The 22,291-nt window shown below is 40.6% G+C and overlaps 1 long non-coding RNA gene across 1 annotated transcript; it reads right to left on the bottom strand.

The window, feature by feature from the left end:
- Positions 1 to 257: 257 nt before the first annotated feature.
- Positions 258 to 8,984, bottom strand: LOC115090211. Its single transcript, XR_003856343.1, has 3 exons — positions 8,888 to 8,984; positions 5,232 to 5,346; positions 258 to 936 (listed from the first exon to the last, which is right to left on the bottom strand). It is a non-coding gene; the product is annotated as an uncharacterized LOC115090211 (long non-coding RNA).
- Between the last annotated feature and the right edge of the window lie 13,307 nt (positions 8,985 to 22,291).

Below are 22,291 nucleotides of genomic sequence, written 5' to 3'. Positions count from 1 at the left end.
TTAAAAAATGCACACATAATTGAAATCACCAGTTTGCAAATACCTCCACCAGTTCACTCAGTCCATCTCCAGTTCGAGACCCTCTAGTATTTCACCTTGAACCCCCCCAGTTCACCCAGACCTCCCACCCAACAATATCAAACAGCCAAGTCTGATATCAGTCGTGCTAATTATCAGGTGTAAAATTGCGTGAATATGTTGCCTAATACACTTGTGTAAATCTCTTATAAAATAGCAATTTCTTGGCCTCACTCCTGACTGTCCCTAGAACACGTCTTTTTTGTGCAGGTGAATGTGTGTGTGAAACCATAAATGTGTGCATACTTGTGACCTTTAGAAAAAAGCACATATGAGAATACAAGCTGGTCATGCATAACGTCTTTGAAAATTAACTTGTCAGGGTTTACCATCAAATTAAAACTGCCTATGAAGTGCCATTCAGCCAGCAGTATATGTTTTGATATGTCCTTGTGAAAAGCTTTATGTCGATAAGACTCTGTGGGCTTTAAAGATACGGCGGATAGAACATAAAAACTGTTTAAATAAGCAAAGAACTACAGCACCAATTGTTACGCATTGTCTAAAATTTCAATATATTTTTGCAGATCTAGGATTGTGTGTGATTGTACAACTTCAAGCACCGGAGAGAAAGTAGCAGTTTGTAAAAACGTCTGTTAAAACTGGAACACTGGATTTCTTGTTCGCAGTCTGTTGAACTGAATGGAGATGTGGAATTGGCAGTACTTCTTTAAAACTTTCTCTTTCAAAAATCTTGTGCTGGTTATATGCTGATGGTACAAAATCCGGATTAGGTTAATCATTTGGGTGGTGCTGTGCCACACAACCAGTGACCTCACCAACTTCGGTTGGCTTAAAAGTGTGAATAGCATTGTGGCTTCATTCTGAAACACTGGGTAAATTAGTGCGGCGAATCAGCTGAAAAAAAAGAAAACGGTTAGATAAGTAATTTTAAGGACTAGGTTCCCTGAGGCAGTCAGAATGCCAAAATAGCAGCCATGGTTGGAAGGCATGGTTGACAATGTACTGTCTTAACTGCTGCTAGTGCTATGTACAGCTGCCGCAATATACCACTTTAACAGCCTGAAAGAGCAAATGACAGTAGTACAGAGAATGTACTGCCAAGAACCTTGCTGTTGTACTGTGCATGGTTTTCATGATTTACCAATTTAACAATCTGGAGAAGTGTACAATAGTAGTACAGGTTGATAAGATTGTTAGGAGACTTTAATTGTGGTAGACTTAATACTTCACAAAAAAATAGTATAAAAATAGGGTAAATGATAAAACCCAACAGCTGCAGCTCAGGTTAAGAGCAGTAATTGCTTTATACAACTCATTTTGAGCATCTGATACCCTCATTTTTCCGAACAATTTGACTCATTTTTTGTATATTCATTTAATTGTGGAAGGTCTTTGTCTTAAAATTTTTCACATTTTTCTATCAGGAATGGGATTAGAAAAATAAAGATTTCCATAAAAGTTGTTAAAGTTCTAATCCTCATAAACTTCATCATCATAACTTTTTTTTTTTTTTATCTTCAATGTGCAAAATAATTTTGCTTTATCTTTAAGGGTGCTTATATCACTTTTGTTTAAAACTTTATTTTTATTGGATTTTATAAATTCAAGCAAAGATATTTGAAAAAAAAAATAGGCTTGTGAAAACAAACAAAAACAATTTCTGGTTACTGTTGCACATGTGGACCCTTGGGCCGAGGTGGAGTTGGCGTAACCTGCAGGGTGGAGCCCTATGGGTCCCTACTGTCAGCTGCTAAAGCTGGCTGAAGCAGAGGCCCAACCGGAGCTTCACCAATACTAGGCTACGTTCCCTTTAGGTAAAGCCCATGGGTGCCAGGGCCGGCTGCACCTAGGTGCGGGCCTCTGCGACTGAGGTGAAGATCTGTTGAGGGCGTGGAGTTGCAGGCTTGGTCTGGAGCAGAGTCAGACAGTGGTCAGGGCAGAGTCAGTGTTCAGGTAGTAGTCAATGGCAGGCAGCATCCAAGCAGAGTCGGTAAGCAGGCAGTGGTCAGTGGCAGGCGGCATATAGTCAGAGTCCAAGCTGAAGTCAAATACCAGAGCTCCGTCCGAGGGAAACAAGACACAGAGAGAAGGCTGGGAGGCGAGGAACAGCAGAAGCAGAAGACACTGAAGATTGACTGCAAAAAAAGACAAGGACCAAGGGCTGACCACCAGAGAAGACAGGAACTGAAGACAAAGACCAGGGCTGCCAAGACACAAATCAGGAACAAACACACACAGGAACAAACTGAAATGTGACAACTGGAACAAGGGAACAAACTGGACCATGGAGACGCAAAGCACTACTACCATCAGTAGTCAACCTATTGCCAAGGCACTGAAGGGATGTCTCAGAAGAACTTTTCTACTGCAGAGGCTGTGACATCATCAGGGTGCGCCACCCGAGGTTTTCCTCTGGTAGCCCTTTAAGTCTAGGGTAGTTGGGGCACATGTGCCTTAGAAAGAGCGGGGCCAGGCGTTGGTGGCGTCCTGCCTGAAAGCAGAGCAGGATCTCGCCGTGTTTGGTGGTGCAGCCTGCAGTGGCATCCAGAGAGGCCATTGGGCATTGAGGGGTGCCCGGCGGCTTGCAGGAAGAGCTTGCAAACTGCTGAACTCAACCGGGGGGGGGGACGGGACACCAGAAAAAAAAACTCAGACTACAAGTCTAAACAAAAAATGGTGAAAAGAAAAAGGACTACCCTTCAAAATAGAATCTCCAGCAACCATTATTCTTTATGACGTGATGATTCAGGGGGCAGTTTATGACATGTTACTTTGTCTAGAATTTATAAACTCTCTCAATTGCTGAGTTTTGTAAAAAAGAAATTAAGCAGCGTGGAAGAGCACTATACATTTGCAGGGGTGACGAACCATACACGTAGCCCCCATTGACAAAACATCTGATCGCATAGCCAAGAACTTTTTTCCTCTATTCATGTTAACCCTTGTGAGGTCTGGGAATATCCAAAGTTTCTGTCCCTTAATCAGAGCTTCCAGGTGGCGAAAGTAAAGATAAAATATGTTATTTAGGTCTTTCAAAAACACAAATGGCACAAGTAAAGTTTCTCCTGAAGAAATTTCCTTTTCTTTTTTTTTTTTTTTAAATCATTTTTATTTAGCAAGACACACCACTGACATGAACAGGATAACAGGATACAATGTACAATCCAGTACTTGAAAAACAACAAAATCCATCTTCAGACTTTTCCAAAAATCCTGACAAGTCAATAGAAGCTTCTGCTGTACCAAATGCAAAGCTTGCTTTGAATTAGGAAGATAATAGATTTTTCCAACTTGAGGGAGAGCATCTTCTGCAAAGCTCAAAGGAGAATAGAAGTTTGATCACAGGAAAATTAAGTATACTTAGGATCAAAGGCCTGGCAAAACTTTCCAGATTTTCAATCCTTCAAGATGAAGAAGTTACATTTTTAATAATATTCCCTTGAAATTCTTTAACAGCACTTTCAACCTATTCTCATAAAGGGATACTTTTTCCTCCTGCTTTTGAAATTTGGTGTGCATATCCAATTAAAGGGCAACCAAAGAAGAAGGAGTTTTTCTCAATAGCTGCCATTTGCTGACCAGAGACCGTCCAGGGTTAGCACAGGAGGTTTATTCAATAGAGTTCTACCTTTACATTCCGTTACAGCTTCTAAGACTTCTGGGAACAAACTGCAGAATCTCCCTGCAAACAGAGGCCATCACCTCCGGCAAGTGGCTTGAAGTCTAGCTGCACCGGCTTCCATCCAGGATCTCCGGACTGATGCATATTCGCTGCTTGTTCCATTCTCGATCCTTCATCGGTATGGATCAGTGAGGCACAGTTGATGACACATCAATAGTGTCCAGCTCTTCCTTGAACTCTGGCTTTCTCTCCTCCACTAAGGCAGCACTGCTCGGGGGGCTTTGACGAACAGCAATCAGGGCTGAGTGAAAGCTCTGCCACTGGCAGGCTAGTTGACCCAGAACTAGCTAAGCCAAACAATGTGTGTGTTTCGAGAATCAATGTTTTGCTGGAGCTGAGGTCCCTGTACACAAGGAACCGTTCTTCTCACAGCTCCTTTCTGTTTCCCCATAGTCACAGAGGAAAATATAAGCAGAAATTTAAATTTCAGTACATACTCAGAGGGAGCCGAACCACTCATGTCTATTCAGAAGACACCATCTTGGTTCCCCAGATCACTTTTTTTTTTTTTTAATAGTTCCATTTTCTGTCAATTTGTTAAGAATGGATTGTGAATGAAGAAGGTTGGATTCTATATACTTCTGGGCTTCCTTCAACATAACCAACTATATAGTTATGGATTCTCCTAAAATGTCAATTTCCAGTTATTTTTATTTTAGATTTGCAATTTTTTTCCATTGTAATGTAAGGCCCCAGAAGTGGCACATAAAATGTTGAGATGATCTGGAACTCATTGCAGCTAAAGCAAGTCTCTTGGAGAGGGTTCAGAAAAAACAAACAATCAGTTGGTGTAGTGGACCAGCCCGAGGCAGGTAGGATGCACACACTTGCCTTGAACTATGGCAGGGAAACCACCCCTGGACTCTCTACTCTGTGAATTTGACCTCTATCTCTTTTACTTGTAGAAAACTCCCCAATCAACTCCTCACCTAGGAATATATCAAAAAAACACTTAAAGGATAACTTTCAAAACTGCTCACATGTGCCCATTTACATGTGTACATGAGCACATGCAAAGTTGCTACTCTGTTTTACCGGCGTGGTTTCGCTATACATAGGTTATAAAATACAAATGCTTACATATGTAGAAACCATGAGCCAAGCAAATTCAAACTTATCCTGAAAAGGAATGGCATTTATCTGGATAAGTTCCAATTTATCCACCTAAGTAGTGGCATTTAGCCGGATAAGTCTGAAAAATGATGCTTGTCCATTTTTTGTACTTATCTCGGTATGTAAGATATACTTATCTGGCTAAAAAGGGGCTACTTATCCGGCTAGGCTCAAATTGGTCCATCTAAATATCGGCAAAGGTGCAAATGATATAACAGTGTGTTTGTACTTCAAATTTTAAAGGGATATGTGAGTAGATTTTACTCATATTAATTAGATGTATTTGCTGCCCATAAATCGACTTTTAAATGCATAAATCCGGGGGTTTTCTAATATGTGTACAGAAATGAAATAACCAGTTTTACCAATTAGTTTACCAGTTTGTCCAACCCACCTGCAGCTTGTGAAGACCTTCCTGGCTCTTCTGCCTGAAGTCCCCCAGTTCATTCAGATCCCCCATCCAGTCATTTTTTCACTTTTAAGATGTTTACGATCACCTATGCCAGATGCTGGTTAGGTGTAAATATAATGCAAGAAAAACATGCACGTCACTTTGGAGGACTGTAAGATAGCAACTTACTCATGTAAATGTTGGCCCCTCCCTCAAACGCCCTTGACTTGCCCCTTTTTTACATGCGCAAATTTATTCATGGACTCTGATTTGTGTGTGTATGCTGCGGTTTTTAAAATAGCATATACTCGCGCAAAATCTAGTTTGTGTGTGCAGGTTCTAATTTTTATCCAGCACAACTTTTGAAAATTCACCTTTAAAACTTGTATTTACTGGGGTTACCAGCAGAGTAACGGTTTACAAGTGAGATAGAAGGTAACTGTAGGATTTTTCTTGGTAGATGTTATAAGATTTCACAGGCTTCGCAGCCAAGATACCAAATTCCAGGCATTAACCCAACAACAGTAAACAAATTATACAATTTCCCCAAACCACATTGCCACTCCTAAATAATGTTCTACTTACCCTCATTCAACGTACTCCTTGAGAAATACATGGTTTGCATTTTAGGTACATATCTGTTCCCAGAACATTATAGCTCCTCACAACTCCCATCCATCCGGGCCATGCTACTCCAAAGCAGGCAGCCAGGTGCCCCCTTCCTTATGATCCTGTACCTCATCTCCCTGGGAGTGTGGAGGATATCACTGGCATCCCCTACACAGTAATAAGCTGGCAGTTGGAATGCCTCTATCATATGCTTTACAGACTGTACATACTCCTGCCCCCAAAGTCATACCTGAGGGCGGAAACTCAACCACAGATTCTAAATAAGAATTTCTGGTTCTTCTCAAAAGTTTACATTTTTCTTCTGAGTTTTTCCAAATACTAACAATGAGCCTCCTTCACAGACAGATTTTATTTTTAACAGATCACACCCCTGGCTAATAATCTCAGTAATGTCACCTATTGATTCAATGAGATTTCTGTGGCTCAGAAACTGTAATTCCTCTTTCCTGACTGACCTACTCTTCATAGTGTATCTTGAAGACCTACCTTACTGTTTTACATGTATAATATCCTAGCAAAGAGGAAAGGTAAAGCAGGTAGAGTAAAATCAGATACAATAGAAAGTTTACTTTAAAAAAAAACCAACCCAAAACTAAGTTTTCTCCCTCTCCAGGAGATTTATGTCCTTGTGCTGGTCTAGGGTTTTGAAAAAGAAACCACTTTTAAAGCCGAGTCCTGCTTCAAACAGCCTCACTAGATAGCAGACGTCCTTTCTTCCCTTGGGGCCTAAGCCCACATCTAATAACATCACATTGTGGAATGCGGCTGTCACTGCAAATGCTGTCCAAAAAATGCCAATATAATAGAGCAAGCCGAGCCATTAACAGAACCTAAAATACCATACCAGCAAGGAAGGAAAGAGAGCTTTTATGGCCTCTGTTTTTATGTAAGCATCGATCGTTACCCGCCTAGGACCATGGCTAGCACGGCACATAAATCTTTGAAGCAGACAAAATAAAATAAATACATTTTAACGACCTACCATATTTATCTCACTTTGTTTCTGTTGAAAGAAAATTAACCCTTTTTTCCAGATGTCAGTTAAATTAGCAAATAATGTAGTAGATTTAATTTAATATGTTTTCTATGCCGTCGTTAAGATATATACCATCACAATGGTTTACAATATGGCACATACATTAATGTTGCTAAAAGTATTAAATTATATCAACTACACAGGTGCCATCAAGTTATGGTAACATAGTTGTATGATCAATGATATTTGGTGGGTGTGATAAATCATGTCCATTTCTATCTGTATCAGTTTTAAGTACAAAAATAAATTAATAATTGTATCCTATCCTTTGGTGGTGAACGAAAAATTAAAATAAAATAAAATACACACATCATGATTAGGGTGTTGTGTGTGGGTGTTCTACCGTCTGCATCCTACACTCCCCTGGGTTCTATTCTCCATTCTCTTTGTGATACACTTGTTTAAAGAGCCATGTTTTTAAACTTTTTCTGAAGGTTTTGATGTCTCTTTGTAATCTGATTTCTAAAGGCATGGTGTTCCATAGTAAGGGACATGCTAAGGATAGTGCCCTTTCCCTTACTTGGGTTAGTCTTGCTGTTTTGACGGAAGGAATGGTTAGGAGTGCTTTGTTAGCTGATCTCAGGTTTCTGTGAGGGACGTGTACACGAAGGGCTGTCTTCAGCCATTATGTTTTTTCGTTATGTATTAACTTATGTATGGTGCATAGTGTTTTGTATTGTATTCTTTGCTGAATGGGTAACCAGTGTAGTTCGACTAGGGTTTCGGTGATATGGTCTCTTTTACTTTTACCAATCAGAATTCTTGCAGCAGTGTTTTGTAGTATCTGGAGTGGTCTTATCGTGGTGTATGGTAAACCTAGTAGTAGGGCATTACAATAATCCGTGCTTGCAAAAATTAAAGCTTGTAACACTGATCGAAAGTTGGAGGTTGTTAGTAATGGTTTTAGTCTAAGAATCATGAGTTTGGCATAACCTTCCTTTACTTTTAAAGATATATGTTGTTTCATGCTTAGTTCCGTGTCAATTATCACTCCGAGGTTACGCACTTTCTCTGTTAATTCTATTTTTTTGTTGTTTTTGAGTGTGATTGGTGATGATTAGCAGTTCCTGCTCATACCCAGCTGATATTTTTTTTCATTTCAGTTTAGTAATTGTAGAAAAATACCTCCTCCACCCCCACAACACACATGGTTCAAGTGTTTATTGATAACAGTTTTTTGCAACATTAAGCGTAGAGGGCAAGTGACACTGGACTCGGACCAACACAAAGAAATTCCAACCTTGCTAGATTCTTAGGAACATGTCAGAGTTAGCACCAGCCTATTCTAAAATTGCTAAATCCATTCTTAAAATTTAATTTGCTTGCAGAGTTGTAGTTTTCTCTGCTAGCCACTCATAGGGCTGTGTAAAAAAAGAATTGTGTCAGAAAAGCAGCATGAGTTTTGGCTGTTCCAGCAGTGTTGGGAACATTTACCCATTTAAAGCATCTCAGTAAAAAAAAAAATTAGAGTGTTGAGTTGCCTATATGAGGTTGCTCTGCTTCCATCTAATATCTGCTCAGTTTATGGATAAAAATCACTTTAAATAGTGAGAAACAGCACTCTGGGTCTGTGGCTAAGGTGAACAGAGTATAAGAAAATTGCACGTCAGCTGTTTGCACTGAGCTGTAATTAAAGATCTGATTCCTCCAGGAACAGCTTCCACTCCTCGCTCATTTGTAAACCCCCAGAGAGCTCAGACTGTGTAAAAATAAATACAGTCAAATAGATGATAACTGAGCAGACAGGAGCTAGGTGATCTGAAGCAGCTACGGTTAGTCAACCTCCTGATTCCTCATTTTTATGTTATCTAATTTTGGTCCAACCCGGTGGCTCAGTGGGGTAGTTCTGTCGCTGCCATGCAGAAGGACCTGGATTTGATCTCTAGCTCAGCTGGGAGTGGGGATGCTGTGAAGGCAGTGTTCACAGCACCTCCCGGGGGGGGGGGGAGGGAGGGGGCAGGTAGAGAGATGTGGTCATCAATAAGCATGATACCTGGTGGCTGGATTTCAATCCCAAGATAAGAGTGTTTTGGAAAGAGCCCTGGTGCACAGCTCCCAGCTTCAGGATGTTTGCACTGATTCTGATTGAGCTGGAAGAGAAAGGAGGAACTCCAGGGGCAAAAAAAAGGAAATAAATCTATAAATTATTATTGTTTTATTACTTCCTTCCTTCCTTCTACCCAAACATAATTAGCTTTCAAAATAATTATAAAACTGCACTGAGGCCTCTTTGTCATTCCAAAACAGAACAAACAGTCATACAGTATGAAAAGCAAGCATGATGATTTCACCCACCTCTAAAGAGAGGTGATGTCCTGATTAGTTGTGGGTACAGTTGACCTATTTTCCCTGTTGATTAGTTATATATAATCACATTTCATAGCATTTGTGAAAGCTTTCATAACTCATGTAAAAACATTTATTTGAGCAGTAATTAAACAAGCAGTTCAGAAAGTGGACACACACACGTGTCGTACAGGGAGAGTGCAAGACCGTAAGGGAAGGGTTTAGGCACTAGGGCCAGCTCTTCCATTGGGCAAACTAAGTAATTGCCTAGAGCCCCAAAATTTGGAGGGTGGCAAAATCTCAGAAACCTCTGGGTGCTACCCACCCACTTTTAAGGAAGGCCTGCAAGATCTGTCTTGCTACTCACCAACAGTGGCAGCTAAGCCAAAGCATTCCTGCTGTTTCTCCTGTCAGATCTTTCTTCTATTTTGATTGGACGGGAGATATCAAGTCATGTTCCTACCCACTGCTGGCTCAGACTTTCACTGCCATCTATATCACCTTCCAGGTTGGACCACAGATGGATAGCAATTGAAGTCGCACTATGGGGCAGATTTTAAAAGCCCTACACGCACCGAGCCTATTTTGCATAGTCCCAGCGACACGCGCAAGCCCTGGGACGCACGTATGTCCCGGGGCTTGAAAAAAGGGGCGGGATGTGGGAGTTCCGGGGCGGGTGCGTGGCCAGAGGCCTCCTTAGGGCCTCTAGGCTGGCGCGCGCAACCTACGCCTGCCCAGAAGCAGGCACGCATGTTATAAAATCGGGCGTAGATTTGTGCGTGCCAGGTTGCGCGCACAAATCTACGCCCGCGGATAGGTACTAAAAATATTACCCTCTTTGGTCCACTCTGATCAAGTGGCTTTCATACCTACCCATATGGCGTCAGACAATGTCCGCAAGGTAGTTGACCTTCTTGATTGGTTACATCATGGAAATATCCCTTCAGGTTTATTATCCATTGACGCTGAAAAAGCCTTTGATCTAGTGCAGTGGTCCTTTTTATTTAAGACCCTAAATAAAATGCATTTTGGATCCTTTTTTCTTCAATGGATAGAAAAGCTTTATGATTCCCCAAAAGTTAAGGTCAATGGTGGCTACGGGGAAAATTTTTGTAAAGGACGGGGAATGAGGCAGGGCTGCCCCTTATCTTCTCTGCCGTTCATTTTATTTTTGGAAACTTTTGCCACGAGGGGCTGTATGTCTGCACAAATTATGGGAGTCCAGCTGAATAATTTGCATTTTAAATTATCTCTTTTCGCCAATGATATTCTTTTTACGCTTACTAATGCCTACTTATCTTTAGAGGGGGTGATGTCCGAATTGAATCAATACAGCAACGTTTCTGGCTTCAAAGTTAACTACGATAAGTTGGAGCTCTTGAATCTTAATTTGACAGCTTCTGAGGTAAGCCATATCAAGCAACGCTATCCTTTTAAATGGGCCAAACTGTCTCTTAATATTTGGGGGTTCATTTTGGGGCATGAGTAAGCAGATTTATTTATTTTAATTATGCTCCTTTGTTGAAAAATATTGGGCGGGACTTAGAAGAAGTGCAATAGAGAGAGTTTTTCCTGGATGGGCCACATTGCCATGGTTAAAATGAATATCCTTCCCCGATTTCTTTATTTTTTCTCCACACTCCCTATTTATATTTCACCTGCTTTACTGCGGTTGTGGCAGAAAAGAATTTTGGGTTTTATTTGGAAGAAGCGAAGCAAGTGGCTTGTTAAGTTTATTTCACCCCAAGTCCCAAGGAGGTTACGGAGCTCCTAACCTTTGTGGTATTTTGCTGCTGCTCAACACCGGGCTCTGGTGGACATAAACAGGAAGGCCGAAATAAAACAGTGTATTCTTCTCCCGCACCTGTCCCCTGACCCGGAACAGGAAGTGATGTGCCTTGGGGTGCGCAGGAAGAAGAAAGAGCCATGCTGCACGAAAAAGTAGCGGCGGCAGCATTAGCTCCGAGCAGTAGCATGGGCCCCAGAGCAAAATCAGAAGCAGCTAGAAATCGGCACAGGGAGACAGCAGAATAGCCTCCCTTGGCCGATAGGATTCTTCTTTCTTGGCCTGCGAGGTTAGAGGAGGAAGCTGCTGCAGCTAACCATTTGTGCTTGGGGGGGGGGGGGGGGGGGGGGTGGGGGGGAGTGTGTATGTGCTAACTGATTGAGAGCCTGTGTGTAAGTGAGAGCATTTCATTGAGATCATCTATGTAAGTGTGTGAGACAAGCATGTGTGCGATTGAGAGAAACTGGTCAGAGAGGTGATGTGTGTATATAGGACAGACAATGGAAGTGACTGGTCAGGGAGATAACTGGAGTATGTATGTGTGAGACAGAGAAAGTGATTATAGGAATGAGAGGCCTGTGCATATGGAGAGAGCTAGCATAAGAGTGAGAAACCTGGGTGTGTGTGAGACACAGCATGGGAGTGAGAAGCCTGTACATGTAAGATAGAACATGGGAGTGGGAAACCTGTGTGTGTGTGCATGAGAGAGAGACTGTTTGGGAAGGTGACTGGTGTGTCTGTGTGTAAGAGAAAGACTGGTCAGGAGATGATTGGTGTGTGAGACAGAAACTGGTATGTGAGTGTGACTTGTATGTGTGTGTGAGAGAACAAAAGTGATTATGGGAATGAGAAGCCTGTGCATGTGGAGAGAGCTAGCATAGGAGTGAGAAACCTGGGTGTGTGTGAGACACAACATGGGAGTGAGAAGCCTATATATGTAAGATAGAACATGGGAGTGGGAAGCCTCTGTGTGTGTGTGTGTGTGTGTGTGTGCGCATGAGAGAGAGAGACTTTTCAGGAAGGTGACTGATGTGTGTGTAAGAGAAAGGCTGGTCGGGAGATGATTGGTGTGTGAAACTGGTTATGAGGGTGTGACTGGTATATGTGTGTGAGAGAGACAGAGAGACTGGTTGTGGGCCCTAAGGAAGAGGACCATGAGTACAGAGCTTCAGCCACTACTGCTTCTGGTGTGTGCTACTGGCCTGCATTGAAGAGGAGTAGGAGAGTTGCTGGAGGGGGTTAGTAAAGGTGGCTTTTAAAGTTTGTTTTTCTTGATTGACTGCCATTTTAATTACTGAATATTATGTGATGTGTCTGCTGTTTTGAAATATTTTATTGGTGTTTGGAGAATTTTAAATGATTTTTATGAGTTTTTAATTGTTGGATATTATTCTGTTCATAGATGTTGAGAAACATTTATTCTGCTTATTAGTATAGTTATACAATTATTTCTGTGTTGGGATCGATAGCTGCTTGTCTATTTCTGTTTTCCTAACAGGAAGTGATTGGCATTTATGGCTTGATTTAATATTTGTAGTGTGGCTTTTCATAGATAGAGTTGCTCCTGTTTGAGTGCATTCCATAATACAGGTGTAAGTGTGTGTGGATTAGTTTATGTGCATTATTACAGATCATGGGAGTATGTTAGGTCGGTTCTCTGTATATGACTGAGGTGAGGTATTTTACTAACATGTAAGCATTTGTATCAGTCTTATTTGTTGTATTTTCTCAAGAGGACATGCATTGGTGATAAATTGCTGTCTTTTCATAAGTAGGGCTATTGAGCCTGGTAGTAGGAGTTTGCGTTGCTGTTATTGAGATGACACTAGAACCAGAATATCATTTTGTACGGTGAGTTGTACAGGAAATGTCATAATTCTGCTTTACATCCATAATTGTGAGTCAGGGGAGTTCCTGTGGATGCAAACTGTACTTTTACATTTAGTCCTATGATGGTCATGTGTTCAGTGTGTCACGCATGCGAGAACTATCTGTCAGGTGTGTCCCGACAGAAAAAAGGTTGAGAACCACTGGTCTAGTAAATCTCATGGCTTTGAAATATGATCTTTGAGACAACTTGGGGCCCATTTATAACTTGGTATGCAAACCAAAATCAAGATACCTGACAGACTGGGCTTTTTCATTCATCTCATTGCAGTTATGATATCTTTCATAGTGACATCTTATAGTGGGGGTGTTTCCCTCTACTCTCAATATTTCTTCAATAACTTGGTATTTGACTTCCCCAGGAAAGAGTACCATCTTTCTTTGTTGTTTTGATCTCTTGATCTTATTGACTTTATTTCTTTTGTATCTTGTATTACTTCAATTGTGTTGCTTAATTTATTTTGCATTGGGGGGTTGGGGGGGGATTGAAATAAACTTGAAAACAATTTTGGCTGCATATTTTTTTCATGTTATTGTATCTGATTAGTGTGTATTGTACACTATATTTGGTGTTAGCCAATAAACATTTTCAATTACAAAAAAAAAAAAATTTAAATCCTCTTTAGCATGGCCCGGAACTATAGTAACTTATTTGTCCTGTAGGGCATGTGTCTATGTCCTCGTCTTTATGCGTGCTGTGTTCAGGGGATTTTCATGGTTGCCCATTAGAAACTAGCTGGGATATTTTCATCTATTTCATATTCTTCCTCAGGCTAGTCATCACAGCAATGGTCCTTACCCAGATGTCATGTAGCTACACTCCCTTCAGAATACAGCTTGACTTTATGGACTCGTTGTCCCATTAATCTGGCTGTTAGGTATCACTAATGAATGACTAGTGGAGACTCTGCATCCTTCTTAGACTGAATGCTACAACCATGCCATTCCCATCCACCTTAAAGAGCTGAGTCCTGGTGCAGGAATCAAATATTTATTTATGTCTTTCATACACTGTGCAAACAATTACGCCATTTTGCAATACGATTCGAGTGCAGGAGGTCGCTCCTGAACCCCCGCTGGACTTTTGGCAAGTCTTATGGGGGTCAGGAGGCCCCCCCAAGCTGGCCAAAAGTCCCTGGGGGTCCAGTGGGGGTCCGGGAGCGATCTCCTGCGCTCGTGACGTCGGGGGACAGGAACCAAAATGGCGCCGGCGCTACCTTTGCCCTGTCAGGCAAAGGTAGCGCCGGCGCCATTTCTATTAATGCACCCGTGGCCCAAGAGTGGAAGATCACACTGGGACCCCTCCACTGGACCCCAGGTAATTTAAGACATTTTGGGGGGGGTTCAGGAGGGTGGGGGATTTATTTTAAAGGGTCGGGGTGGGTTTTAGGGTTGTTTTAGTGTGCTGGTTTCCCGCCCTCCCCCGATTTACACGATTTAAAAAACAAAACAAAATCGTGACAATCCGATTCCCTCCCCCCCCCCCCAGCCAAAATCGATCGTTAAGACGATCGATCACACGATTCACATCTCTAATAAGCACACAAAATTCAGCAGCTTTTCTTGTTCAAGCACTGCTGCCAACTCAGTCTCTTACAAGTTTCCCCCTCCCTCTGCTAGAGTAAACACAAGGCTAACAGCACTTTTTTTTCTGCTGCTGCACAGCTGAAGTCCCAGTTATCTTTTGACTGCTTTTACCTCATGGCATCTTGCCCTTTAATGGGGCTTCTGCCTTTAACATTTTGAAACAGACTCCTTCCTTCCTTCCGGCTTGGTTTTTCACCCCTCCTTTATCTAGCCTCAGAAGAATGGTTCTGTAACTCTGGCCCATCCTTTATGTCACTCAGGCCTTCAGCCTGCTCTCACCTTATGGACAGTCATGCTTTTACCAGTATCACATTCATTTTTTTTTTTCTAAACCTAAGGGTTTCCTATCACCCTCAGGCCATACCACTTTCCTTTCTTCCTGTATACTACAAGTAGTATGCTCAGTCTAAATCATATTTTGTTTGCAGGTATATTATGTGAATCAAATCCCTAAATGAAATCAAGATATACTGCATGTACTGCTTGCTGCAGTATCTAAAGGGCCTGCTACTTTGTCATACTGAAAATGACAATTTGTTCTTCACAAATTCCTCATTTGTTTCTTAGCACTTTTTTTTTTTTTTTTTTTTACCAGCAAGGTACTTGTAAATTGATTAACCATTTTTCTAGTACTTTTTCCCTTCTCTTTCCAAACAGTGATTTCTGAAGGAATCTGAAGCAAGATGATTTTGTATTGTTATCTAAGAGGGCTAAAATGGGATATGGTGCAGGACTATTACAGTAATCCTGGGTAGCATGCGATCAAATCTGATCATGAATAAAATGTAACTAGATATCAGGACTTCATTACCTAATGTGAGAAAATTCAGCCTAGGAACTACAATGAGAACCTTAAATTGTAAAGAGTTGAGAAATGTTCAGTTGAATTTACAGTCTGGTTCTTCCCCACAGAGGACATTGATAAATGATAAATTCTGGCCAGTCTACAAAAAAAGAGCAATATCCTAGACACAACAAACAAAATCCTCTAGGCTGCTACTAGTGAAAGGAATAACAGCTCCCTGCCCTAAAAGAATTTTCTGACTAAAGAAAGATTTCATCAAAGGGAGACATTTACCAACAAAGCCTTGCAGACAAAAGGAGGCCAGGTCAATTTAGAAAATTGTTGAAACATAGCATCAAAGCAGGAGATACCAGGAATAAAAAAGCTTTGTAATAGATGCTATCCAAGGTACACAAAATGGAAAGGAACACTTTTTTTTATGACCTGCCCATTAACATATAGTTACAATACAGCAAAATGTCTTATCTGGCCTCTGAGTCATACCAAAGGTTTCTTCTGAATTTCCCTACATTGATGATGGTGCCGCTACAGATCAAGACACACATTTGACCAGTGTTTTTCATTGTAAGATCTGGGGGCTAGTGACAGCTCCTTGACTCTTTTCTCCTAATGGAAGGGGGTTGAGGGAGGGTATGCATTGGGGAAGACAATATGCTGGGGGACTCAAGCTGGGAGAAGTGTGTGTATGTGTATAGGGGGGTGAGATGGGCTGAAGGAGAGCAAGCATGTGGAGGGAAAACAGGAATGAGTGAAATATACAATAAAGTTTTAGTTACACCAGTTTCTGAGTTTACCAGAGCAGCCAGGCTGTTTGCATAATCAGAGGGGGCCCTCCACAGGCCAGCTACATCACTGAAAGAGGACCCTCACCGGTGCCTAAGGTTTTTCTTTGCCAAAGTGGCCCCGCTTAAAAAAGAATAAAGATCACTGTTAGACACTAGAACAGAGGCAGCTATGGAAACAGCACCAAGCCTTGCTTTGATTTTTGCTGATCAGCATATGGGATATAGTACTATGTATATCGAGTAGTGCTATAGAAACACAAATTAGTAGTAGTCTCTCTCAGACTTGTTCAGAAATAAGCCAATGTGACAACTTGCACGGGGAAGGCAATTTTCTAAGCATTTTGCCTATGGAAACAGGCTGTTTGAAAATTGCCCACCCTCAATACGTGTAAAATGCACATTGTAGAATGGCATATGCACTTTTAGCCATATTGTCTGGAGGAAGTCCAGAGGGTGTTTAGGTCAAAGGAGAGAAATAGCACAGATATGAAAATGTCATCTACATGTATGTTACTTCCATAGGAAAAAGTACCCGCAGAATAAATAGACACAAACCTCTGCAGCTACATTTCCTGGGGCAATAATTAAAAAAAAAAAAGTATGTGCATACTTCTGCTTTGTTAATTGGTGCAAAGGTAGCCAGTAAACAGTATCAAAAGTATGAAATTGCTCCCATGTGTAAGCATTAAATGCATTGGAGAAAAATGGCTATCCTGCAATGCAGCTTTTCTCACACTTCAAAAACAGCATGAAAGTTGTGGAAAGAACAGGGCAGGATTGTTTGGTGAAACTTAATAAAAACTGTTTATGATTAAAATTATAGTGCATATAGGCAGAGAACTCAGGGTAGGGGGATTTTCCACTGGAAATCTGGGGGGGGGGGGGGGGGGAGTTTTTCTTTTCAGGTGCCTTCAGAATGTGGCGGCCTAGCCACATACCTATGTTGCTTTTGCCTAAATCCGGCCCTGGGAAAGTATCATAAAATTCTGTTATTCTTATTATTAAAACCACATTCATGTGATCTTTGCTTCATCTCAGCCTTTTCTTGTTTTTTTCCCATTCATGGACACAGAATTAGGAATGAAGGAATACCACCTTCTTTATATGTTATTACTACTGTTTGTATTCCAAACAGTGACAACTGATCAGTGAAAAGTATGCTGGCGAAAAAAGTAGATGGCTGCATTTAACTCTGGTGCAAAGCATCCAATACAAAGCCTATGCATGGCCAATAACATCATATTAAAGGGGAACTGCTGTGCACTGGAAATCAGTACCTGAATGTAAACCGATATATCTCTCTTTAGTGAATTAGCAGTGTCACACTTTTCATTTTTGTTCATTTTGCTTTTTTTTCAAGAGGGCAATATATAGCAGCGTGGGTAGCGGGAAGTTAGCTTGGTAAACTTACTCAGCTGATATAGCTATTCAGCGGGAAACTTAACTGGTTAAGTCCCACTCCCACTGACTATATTTTGTGAAAATTAGCCAGGTTAAGTATACCAAGCTAACTTTAGCCCTACCCCCTCCTCCTCCCCATCATGTCCAGACTTACCTGGCCATATTTAGGCCCCACCAGGAACACTTCCACATTGCCTTTTTTAAATTTATTTTTCTTGGCAATGCAGGAAATTCAAAACTAGGGGATTCTCTGGCTAAGTTCCAAACTTAACCAGACACATCCTTTCAAAATCGATCAATATTGATCACCAACTATCAATATAGATGTTCACAAAACTTCTATTCAACATGATTTTAGTTAAATTTGGTAAATGTATGTCAGACCACTGTTAAATGTCTCACTCCGTGTTAAAGGAACACTTCATAAGTTATTATGGGGCAGTCAGGCACTTGCTATTAATAATGTATAATTTCAGGTAAAAATGGAGTTAAAAAAAACAACAGTAATAAAAGTTCTGTGGGGTTAACCAGTAGCTTGGCTTTCAGCACAGGGTACAGAGTTCCTCTTTTTCCTGATGATGATAGGCATACCTGGGAACTCTCCGGATTTAGCCCAGAGACTCTGGAAATTTAAATAAATTACTGGGACTCCAGGCAGGACCATAAAATCTCCAGAGAGAGAACTATAAGAGGGAGAACATGACTCTCTATATACTATACTATAGAAAAGACTGCACCATTGCACAAACATCTACCAACTAGATCCAATATTGCACCTTGGGTTTCATATCCTTTGCTCCTCCAAAAACGTAAATTACGTGTGTTAGAAACAAAATGGAAAAAAGAAAAAATTCACACACACTATCCTTATACAATGAAGAACTTCTTACTGTACAGTTGTAAATAATTAAAAAAAAGAATACTTCACCAAACGAATCAAAGAATAACCCAAAAATCTTATTTAACATCATAAAATCATCACTAAACAGAATAATAAACTCACTAGATACCCAAAAATCGATTCCCAAATGAATTATGTAATGCATTTGGTAAATTTGTCATCTCAAAAAATAGTCTCCACATTTCCGCCAACTACTATCACACAAATGCTCAACTGTCCAATTGTGGAATACCTTTGACACAGTAGCAAGTACTGAAATTCTACAAATAATTTCTAAACTGAAACCCTCAACTCACCCTTGTTCACCGGGTCCATTTTCCCTATTCAAAACAGTCAAAGAACATATCGCACTCCCCATAGTCATCACAGGTCACTTACCAGAATCCCTAAAAACCACTGCAGTCACTCCGATCCCAAAGAAAATCACCAATAATCCTGACTTCTCAGACTTCCATCCAATTTCCTCCTGCCCTTCCTTGCCAAAATAATAGAATCAGTAGTACTAAAACAATTCACATCATTTTTCAATGAACATTCCATCTTAGACCAGTATCAATTTGGATTCTGACCAAACCACAGCACTAAAATGTTATTACTCTCTAGTACTGATGTCATCCTTCGAGGTTCAGATTCAGGAACTGCATACATTTCTGTATTTCTAGATCTATCCACGGCCTTCGATACAATAAACCTCAACACACTTCTAACATTGGAATTTCAGGTACAGTCCATAACTGGTTTTCTTCCTACCTAACAAACAGATCTCAACAAATCTTTGTTAATAACACACACTTCACTTTCTTCACAGTAAATACAGGAGTCCCACAAGGATCATCGCTCTCCGCCATTTTATTTAACATATACTTAACCCCTATTTGCCAACTCCTATCCACTCTAGGTGTGATATACACAATTTACGCGGACAGCATTCAATTCTATTTTCCTACTAAACAGAACTGGACTGATACACTCAAATTTCTGGAATTATGCCCATCAACGGTAAAGAGATGGTTAACGCACAAAAAAAGCTTAAACCTAACCAAGACAGAAATTCTTATCTTAGGCACCTCTCCCTTCAATGACATTCCTACCTATATTCAACAAGACAACTGTACCATCAATATTGTAAAAGAAGTACGTAACTTAGGCATCACACTAGACTCTAAACTAAACTTAACCACATATATCAAAACTCTGCAGAAATCATCCTTCCATAAAATCAGATTACTAAAGCATATCAAACCCATTTTGGACCAGACTTACTTTCATACCATTCTCCAATCCCTCATTCTCACTAGCCTGGACTATTGCAACTCCCTCTTTCTAGATCTCCCACAATGCACCATTAGACCACTTCAACTCATTCAAAATTCAGCTGCCAGACTTCTTTCCAATAAAGTATTTTTGACCACATAAACCCCACCCTACACAAACTTCATTGGCTCCCTATAAAATGGCGTATTCAATACAAAACATTACCAATCATTCATAGTCTCATCTACAGTAATAATACTACCTGGTTTTCCGCATCCTTACATATTTACACACCCTCCAGAAATCTTAGGTCAAAAAATAAATTACTCCTACAAATCCCTTCATGGAAAACTACTAGATTGGTCTCTACCAGAGAACGAGCCTTCTCTATATCAGGCCCTATTTTATGGAACACCATCCTTCCAGATTTACGCTTTATTAGTGACAAGTCTTTAAAAAAGCCCTTAAACACCACCATCTGTTTCTACATGCTTTCCCTGACCTATGTACTCAATAACTTACTTCAATTAGTTTTATTTTCTTTTTAATTGTACTATAGTTTTTAGATTTAAATTTTTAATTTTTTTAATCCTTTAATTTTTAATTTGCCATTCTTATTTTTCTTAATTTCATTTGTCAACAACCTATTTTATCTTATTTTTAGTTACATTGTTATTTATCTATATTTTTACTTTATTTGATGTGTTTTATTAATTTTATTTATGTTCTGTTGTAACCTGCCCCGAACTTTGGAGGGCGCGGGATATAAATACAATTAATTAAATAAATATCTACCATTGTAAGAGGGGCACTTTCACCTCAGGGTGGGTGTAACATTGGTCTGTCTAAGGCACGACAAACCTTTGTACTGGCCCTGTGTACGAGGATTGCAGGGGCCCGTGGTAAAGAATGCCTGTTTTTTGGGGAAGGGAAGAGAGAACGTGTGTTGGGTCACTGTACCCGCTCTTCTCCCTCCCCCCGCTAATCTTGAGAAATCTCATGGTAAACAGAACTCAAAAGTTCCTAGGTTTGAAGATAGGCCAGTGCCAGAGGAAAAGAGGTTGATACCCCTAACCAATTAGCTAGATACTTCACTTAGATGCAGCTCCAGCACTGCTAACTACATTGATGGCGGGGGTGGAAGGGAAATAGGTCATTGGCGGGGGTGGAAGGGAAATAGAACAAAAAAAGTCACTTATAAGGGACAAGAGTAACAGATAAGTATGGGGGGAAAAAAAAAAAGTGAAAGCTTGCTGGGCAGACTGGATGGACCGTTTGGTCTTCTTCTGCCGTCATTTCTATGTTTATATAGGTAGAATTGTGACTGACATGCAATTGGATTCCACACTGCTGCTAGTTGCAAATGAAAGCTCAAGACACCAGGATCCCAGCCTTGATTCCAACAGACTCAAACAAGCATGAGAAAACTACCAGGTGGAAAAAAAATTCTACTTTGCACAAGTCTGTGGTAACTGCTTTCTGAGCTGATGTTAATGCTCCTTCAAAGGCTGAATTGATTATCATAAAACTATGGGTGATTTTTATTTTATTTATTTTCCAACCAACATTTTCTTTCTTCCTCACTTCCACAGGAGGGTTGCCATTCAGAATCTTCTAAAGCTGAATCAGTTAGAGGATGATTTTCAAAGCCATATACAGGGGTAAATAATTTATACATGCCCTCCTTCAATACAGCTAAAAGCATGAGCAGTGATTCACAGCACACGCAATTTTAGCTGCATTTAGGGGAGGTGTTCCCAAGGGTATATTTTGGGTGGGATTAGAAAAAAAAGTGCAAATAGATTATCATATGTGTGTGCATTATTTTCCATTGAAAATCTACCCTCACAAAAAACATCAGCAAAAATTCACAGGCACTTTGTACCCAGGGCAAGTCTCAAAGGAAAAGCACATGCATACTTTCTCTTTGAAAACTAATGCAAAGGACTGCAGGTGACACCCATGTACTTTGCCCCAAAGCGGACACTCTGAAAATTGCTTCTCCCCTAAAGTCACCCATTTGCCAGCAGGAATCTGCCCTACAGTGATGGGATTGATTGCAGTAGTAAGTATGAAACCTGCCTATACTAACAAACAGATGAGATAATGAAGGTTTCAGAGGGACTGCTTTGCATTGAAATTTCTATATGTGATAAGAACATAAAAACATAAGAAAATGCCATACTGGGTCAGACCAAGGGTCCATCAAGCCCAGCATCCTGTTTCCAACAGTGGCCAATCCAGGCCATAAGAACCTGGCAAGTACCCAAAAACTAAGTCTATTCCATGTAACCATTGCTAATGGCAGTGGCTATTCTCTAAGTGAACTTAATAGCAGGTAATGGATTCTCCTCCAAGAACTTATCCAATCCTTTTTTAAACACAGCTATACTAACTGCACGAACCACATCTCTGGCAACAAATTCCAGAGTTTAATTGTGCGTTGAGTAAAAAAGAACTTTCTCCGATTAGTTTTAAATGTGCCCCATGCTAACTTCATGGAGTGCCCCTAGTCTTTCTATATCCGAAAGAGTAAATAACCGATTCACATCTACCCGTTCTAGACCTCTCATGATTTTAAACACCTCTATCATATCCCCCTCAGTCGTCTCTTCTCCAAGCTGAAAAGTCCTAACCTCTTTAGTCTTTCCTCATAGGGGAGTGTTCCATTCCCCTTATCACCCTGGTAGCCCTTCTCTGTACCC

This window comes from Rhinatrema bivittatum, chromosome 4, assembly GCF_901001135.1.
Source record: "Rhinatrema bivittatum chromosome 4, aRhiBiv1.1, whole genome shotgun sequence".
NCBI classification, from domain to species: Eukaryota; Metazoa; Chordata; class Amphibia; order Gymnophiona; family Rhinatrematidae; genus Rhinatrema; species Rhinatrema bivittatum.
The sequence above is the reverse complement of the archived record's forward strand: the minus strand, read 5'-3'. Positions and strand labels throughout refer to the sequence as shown.